The sequence below is a fragment of the Austrofundulus limnaeus genome, unplaced genomic scaffold (assembly GCF_001266775.1).
Source record: "Austrofundulus limnaeus strain Quisiro unplaced genomic scaffold, Austrofundulus_limnaeus-1.0 Scaffold103, whole genome shotgun sequence".
NCBI classification, from domain to species: Eukaryota; Metazoa; Chordata; class Actinopteri; order Cyprinodontiformes; family Rivulidae; genus Austrofundulus; species Austrofundulus limnaeus.
This window is the reverse complement of record NW_013952505.1, coordinates 1,061,401-1,068,166: the sequence shown is the minus strand read 5'-3', so window position 1 is coordinate 1,068,166 and position 6,766 is coordinate 1,061,401. Positions and strand designations below refer to the sequence as shown.

At 37.5% G+C, this 6,766-nt stretch overlaps 1 long non-coding RNA gene across 1 annotated transcript in view; it reads left to right on the top strand.

The window, feature by feature from the left end:
- The window catches only part of LOC106521104 (uncharacterized), a 4,290-nt gene extending 1,618 nt beyond the window's left edge, over positions 1-2,672 (top strand). Inside the window, exons 2-3 of the long non-coding RNA XR_001310632.1 lie at positions 1,637-1,788; positions 2,528-2,672. This is a non-coding gene — a long non-coding RNA (uncharacterized LOC106521104). The remainder of the gene's footprint in view (positions 1-1,636; positions 1,789-2,527) is intronic.
- Positions 2,673-6,766: the final 4,094 nt, after the last annotated feature.

Genomic DNA, 6,766 nt, shown 5'->3' with positions numbered 1-6,766 from the left:
TTACCATTTACCATTTACCATTTAAGGGGCCCCGAAGAATCCAGTCCCCAAAACCAGTGCAGCCATTGTTCAGAAATATTGATGGAAACTGTTCATTTCTGTGCAGCTTTCAGCCTGCTCTGGGAAACAGAATTAGATGGGGGAGGGAGGGGGCAGAGTCTTGTCAACACATCCAGCTAGGAAGAATTTAGTCAACAGATCCAAGGCCGTTGTCAGGGACATACAGATTCTGTAATCAGTTGTTTTGGGAACAGAAAAGACAAGCAGATGACAACAATTTTCCATCTGCTTTAGAGTTTCTGCTGGTACTCTCAAGGTGGCGATCCCAATCAGGCAAAAAAATGGTGTGGACAAAATTCTGTCGAGCCGTACTATCAGCTTCCTCCAAGATCAATTCCATCTGGCCAGCAAAGTCCAGGGACCACAGCCGGCCCACGACCCTCAATAGAACTGCTTGCAGACCGAGTCAGGCTCGCTCAAGGCAAAATGTCCAAGTTCTGATAGAATACAGCCGTCCATCCAGTTGGTCAGTCAGCCAGGAGATGAACAGCCACCAATGCTGATTTGTAGAACACCAGGAGACCACCCAGCCATCTGTAGAACCCAGTGATCGAAGTCCAGACATAATCCAGAACAGACAAGAACAAAGGTCCCACCTTTGACATGTCCTCCCATGGAAGCAGAAAAAACTTTGTTCCAAAGATTTTATTGAGAGACCAGCTAACCAAATCCATTAAAATAAAAATATCCATGATTTCTTATTTTGAATGAAAAATGTAGAGAGGCTCCAAGCAGCAAAGCAGGGAAAGATATGGAAGGGCAGGAGAAAAGGAAGAAGTGTCTTATTCTTCCGAGAGCAGAAACATAAAAAATGATGACTAGGTGAAGTTCTGATAGGGTTGGGTACCAAAACCCAGTTACAGTATGGCACCGGAGTGAACATCAGCGGTAGTACACAGACCGAAACACAACTCTAATTTCGGTGCTTTATTTCGGTGCCTCAAAGAAAGCTGTTAAATTGCGCCCTCCGGTGTTCACTGTTAACAGTGACTGCCACGGCACACAATTTCCACAGAGTGCCAAAAACAGTAGGGGTGAGTTATGAACTTTTAATGTGTTTTAACTGTCTAAGGCTGTGCCCAAAATGGCAGGCCGGGCCTCCGAAGGTCGAATTAGTTGTGGAAGCACTTCACTCAGCCTGCATCAGACAAGGCTCAGTTAATAAATGTTTTTTTTGTTTTGTTTTAAATTGACTTGTGTAATATTTGTTATCATTCTTATTTTTATCATGTTAATGGAGAAAGAAAAGGCAGTATCGGCTTCAAGAATCAGCCCCAAAAAAAATTGGCTGCACATATCGGCGTATCGGTTAGACTGATGTAAAAAAAAAATTGGTATTGGTATCGGACTTCAAAAACCTGCATCGGTCGATCTCTAGTTTTATGTTAATATGTTGGTCAATTTCAAGTTTGACTTTGCCTCTAAAATAATCATTGCTTCATAGACTGTGTGAGTGTGTGTTTTATTTATTTATTTTTAAAGTACCGATTTCAATACTGTTTAGGAACCGGTACTGTTTTGAAAGTATTGATTTAGTACCAGTATCGAAACAAAACCTTTCAATACCCAACCCTAGGTTCTGAGAGTTCTTCACCCCAACTGGACGATTTTCCCTTCGACTTGAACTGTGGTGGATGACTCCTCTGTCCTCGGCCAAGGTAATGGCTGCCCGTTACTGAGTGTACCTGATGTCTGGCTGGATTCGTTGGGACACCTTTGCCCTCTCTGGTAAAATCCACATTCTTTAAGGATAAATTTAAAACTATTTATCTCTCTTCTTCCTCCTTCTTTTTCTCTTAAACATGCCAACCTTAAGAAAAGTGCCGCAAACAAATGGTTTATTAACATCTAAGCATAAATGTTTGTTGTTCTAACTCTATATAGGAAATTAAGCTCACAAATAAGTGTACATTCATGATTTTGTTTGATTGTGTAAATAAATTATCGCATTTATTATAGGATAAAGTCAAAATTCACTGAGTCACGTTCACTTTTTGTGTTTTGTCATTCAATTTTGCATAAAGAAGATATTTCCTGAAAATAAAAGAACTTGCGATAAATAATTCCTCATAACCTTTTTTTATAAGAGGATGTATATCCCTTACACAGTCTAAGTTTGGTTTTATGAGGTTTAGAGGTTATAACTTGTGCCTACATAAATAAGTTCCTGATTTGCAGAAAAAACRCCACCTGTATATTATGTGTCAAACAGCATGTTGGATGGACAACCTGTCCTTTTAGATTACTATAACTTCAATGAATTATTTTTGGCTCTCCTCATCTTGAACAGGCAAAAACCAGAGTGGGATCCTTCAGGTATGGGTGCACTCACACATGCAGCCACAGAACCACCAGCTGTGAGAGTTTTATATTGGGCTTACACTATGAGCACCTGCTTTAAATTCTGTAGATGCAGATGTTTTGAGTTCCCTCACAATGAGGGAACATTTTTCTCTGTGTGTTTCAGGACAATGCCGTGCAGACCGGCAACTCCATACAACTTCTCTGTCAACACCTGGGTCGCTTCGATCTACTTTGTCGCACTGATGATTCTGGTCCAGAACTGCACCACCTGATTGTGATGGTCATAATGCAGGCTCTAGAGGAGAGCAAGCAGGTGCAGTATTGAACTTTAAAAATTAATCACTTAAATGCAGCCAAGCAAACAAATTCAGGTTTGTTAGAATGTTTCTTGAAAATAATTTATTTTAAATATATCAGGTTTTTTTCTGTAATTAAAAAAACACCTAAACAAAACATTRTCTCTATTTATATATTCATCAACAACACAGGAAATGTCAGAATTATTTTGAGGCAGTTTTAATTAATGTTTTGTAATTTTAAGGAACCATTGGTTCAACTCTGATTGTAACTGATGTGAGTTAATCATTTAAATTCTAGTTTGCAAAACTTGTTGATGCAAATTAAGGTTTAGTTGCAAACTTTAAAAGTGAAACACCTGTTTTGACAGTCTGAGCTAATGCAAATATAGCATTAGCAGCTCATTTCTGCATGTGTCTCTGTACGTACAGCTTCATACTTGGCCTCTTCACATATGAGCTACAGTAACTACGAAATGGTCTCTACCCATCATGCCATGTGTGCAGAAAACCATGAAATGGTATCTTTAATGGTATTAACACAAGTCACATTGATATTACATATAAAGGAAAACAACATTTTCTCAATAGTTTAATATTAATGAAACTTTCAAACGGAACTGATTGTTAACTCATTAATTCTTAGCTGTAATTAGTTGGTGATAAGACTGATGATAAGACATAAATATTCCTCAGAGCTCTGTTCCAAATAACATGCTTATATTCAAATACAGCTCAKTAAGTGTAAGATGTCTGTCATTTCAAAATAACATTCCTGCTTTTGTGACACCCCTGGAACACATCACCCCCTTTCTGCTAGCGTGCATGTTTGTCTCGGTGCATGTTAAATGTGATGAGGTACACTTCTTACCATTCATAAACTGGACGTTTGAAGTAAAATAGCGTTTAATGACTCATTTGAAGTATCTGAATTGCAAAGGGAATGCAAAATGCCTTTGAAGGAGGAAATGCTACATTCCAATCAAACATTTCACCGTTACAAAGGTTAATGAATACTATTAGCCCAGTGCCAGTAAATTCAGACTTGTACTTTCACACAAGATGCATAATTTAGATAAAGAGGGGAAATCCAAAGTGCCATACTGGGGAAGAGGAAATGTTTGTGAGAAACAAAATGACATGCCCGTGGAAGGAATGGCATCTAAAGGGATGCAATTTGACAAGGTTCAACAACTAGAAGTTAGTACTTTTCATCAACTTCTGCTTGATTTGTAATGCAGAGCTGTATTTATTTACCTAAATATTTATAGATTAGAAAAACAATCAGTGTGATTAACATATATTTACAAAATGCTCTCTTAATTGTAACTCATCTGAAAGTTTATTGGTAGGATTCATTACCAAACTGAGTAATGTCAAACAGAACTTGGTTGCATGACTGAATGAGTGACACTATTTACAGTCTTTATTGTTTCATAATTTGTTCTGTTTATTTTTCCTAAGAGACGTTAATAATCGTTCATTTAATTGTATCCTGTCGGCCAACGACTCTTCACTCTTTAAAGCGTCCTGCTTGGCACTAATAAGGCCTGACGTAGGCAGTTTCTCTACTTCATTACTCCGTTCAAATGATCATTGGCCTCCGTAATTGTCTGATATTTGAGTTATAGCCTCACTGTAGGTTGTGACCTTGGGAGGAAGTTATAATTTGACAAATAACTTCATGAACAGAAAGCAAACGGCTGAAACAAAATGACTGTTTGGTTTATTCTAACAGGTAACTAAGAAGAAGTCAGTTTTATGTATTTGTGGTAAAATGTATACAGAGTTAAATCCTACACCTTATTTAAAGCATTAAGAACAGGCTATTGGAATTTAAGCTAAAATGTTTATATATTTACAGACTTTATGTAAATGTAATGCATGATCAAAAACAAAATAAAAATTACAGTTTTTACATAGATTCTGTTTGTATAGTTTTTCAGTCATGGTTTTTAATATAAAGTATTTTTAGCCACAAGAAAGTTCATAAATTGTCATTTTTAAACCTAAAACAACTATAATGTGCACACTGATGCTTAGTGATAAAGGTTGAGACAGGAAGGGTGTTTTTGCAGATTTATTGTTAAATTCAAAGGGTGATATTTGAAAAATATATCACAAGTAATCCTGTGATTCGAGTCAGTATGAAATAACTTGAAACTGCAGTTTTCTGAATGTGCTTGATTGATAGAAATTTGCCTTTACAGTTGTTCTCTTGCAGTAATATGCTGCAATTAAAATTGAATGTGTGTGTTGGTTTGTGGGGTGATGGCCCAAAGCTGAACCGTTCGTTCTCAGTTGTAACAAAAGCTTTAATACATGTTTAAAAAAGAACAGATGGACATACACATTCAGCATTTAGAGGATGTTTGTGTGGCATCAGGGAATTGAAGTTGTGTTGGTTTCAAAACATATTAGGGTAGTATTAAAAAAGGTATTAAATTAAACTTTTGTGCATACCTTGTTTTAATGTTTGTTTTAAACATCATTTGCGAGGCATCTTTCATGGTTTTAATTATAAACTCTTGGACAACATAGGTACTGCGGAACATACAACCTCGTATAATGGTCTAGTTTCTGTAAGTCTGCACATTTTATCTTGTCTGGGCCATAACTTTTGATCTGCCAAAATTACTACAGTATTAGGTTTTTCAGTTTAGAAGAAAGTTAAAGTCTGTTGAAATTCGATCAGTAGCTGCTTGGCACAATTTGAATATTACATATATTAATATATTTGGATTTAGCTATATTATTTTGTTTGCAATGTGAAATGAATGGTGACAAGCACCCTTTAAGTGATTCTTCCTTGGGAGCACAAATGTTAACCAGCAGTGCTTAAAGCACATAAACAAACTCATATTTCATTGTTATGCTAYAGAGAAGCAAGCTGCAAATTATTTGCTTTTAGTTTGTAAAACATGTTTAAAATTCACTGGGATCTTTCCTGAGGACACAGAGAAATAACAGTTTGTCAGTTGTAAACAAGTGTAAAAAGGTTAACCAGTTGTGGCATGTTTTGCACAAATATATGCATTTTATTTTTTCCTTATGCTACGCAACAAGCAGTGGATTCATGAAACATCCAGGACCTCGGATAAGTTCTCCATTGCGAGTAAACCAGACCTTCTGCAGTTCAGGCTCCGTCTCTGAGGCAGCACTATCACTCTTGATGTTCACCACCACATCACTCCARTAGGCAAAATCCCCTGAGACAGGTCTTTTTTTCTGTGCTAACACGTGAAATATTGCTTTCCTGGGTGTTCACTCAGGCGAGCAAAAATCATTGCCTCTCTCTGGGTAAGGCTGACAGATGGCCATCCATACTGTGAGAAAAACAAAGGCTTGGATGGCAGAGTGAGCAACCAGGTCGGGTCCATGTTTTATCTCCTTTCACTCTGTAAAACGGGCTCCAAGGTTAACTCGGGCTGCTTTTTATTTAAGAGCAAAAAAAAAAAAAAAGAGCACGTGGAGAGCAGGTTCAGACTTTAGATTAGTTTGGACAAAAAGAATACATTTATTCCATGGGCTTGATTCGAGAACCGCACAAGTACCTGGCAGACATATTTGTGTCATATTGTTACATTTAATCAGCACGCATAGAAATTAACAACTTCAAACTGAAACGCAATTTGCATGTGTTTGCTTGGGCAGAATAATCAAATCATGCGGTATTAGGCCACGCATCAAGCGCTGGAGACAGTGGTTTTGTTCCGTCTGAAGTAATTGAGCCCCTCTGCCATCGTTTTTAGAACAGTGCCTGACATAACCACTGGTTGTCGAGAGTTTGACAAGTATCTGATGAATCATTTTAATGTTAATTACATGGTAGCAGAACTGCATCAGAAAATCTTTTCACRACAGGCAATGAGGGAAGTTAAAGATGTCATTAAAAGCTTTCCCTCAGGATATTTCTAAAACGAGAGGACATGATCAGATTGCTACGTTCTTGTGTATGAGCTCTTGGTTGAACTAAACTTTCTATTTACTTAGTTACTGTAGGATGTAGGTTTGCTTTACTACTTGGGGGRAAATCAACGTGTCATCACAATCTCGTCKCAGCYAGCGATGTTTGAYACCATTGATTTCMTTTCCGATGCAGACGC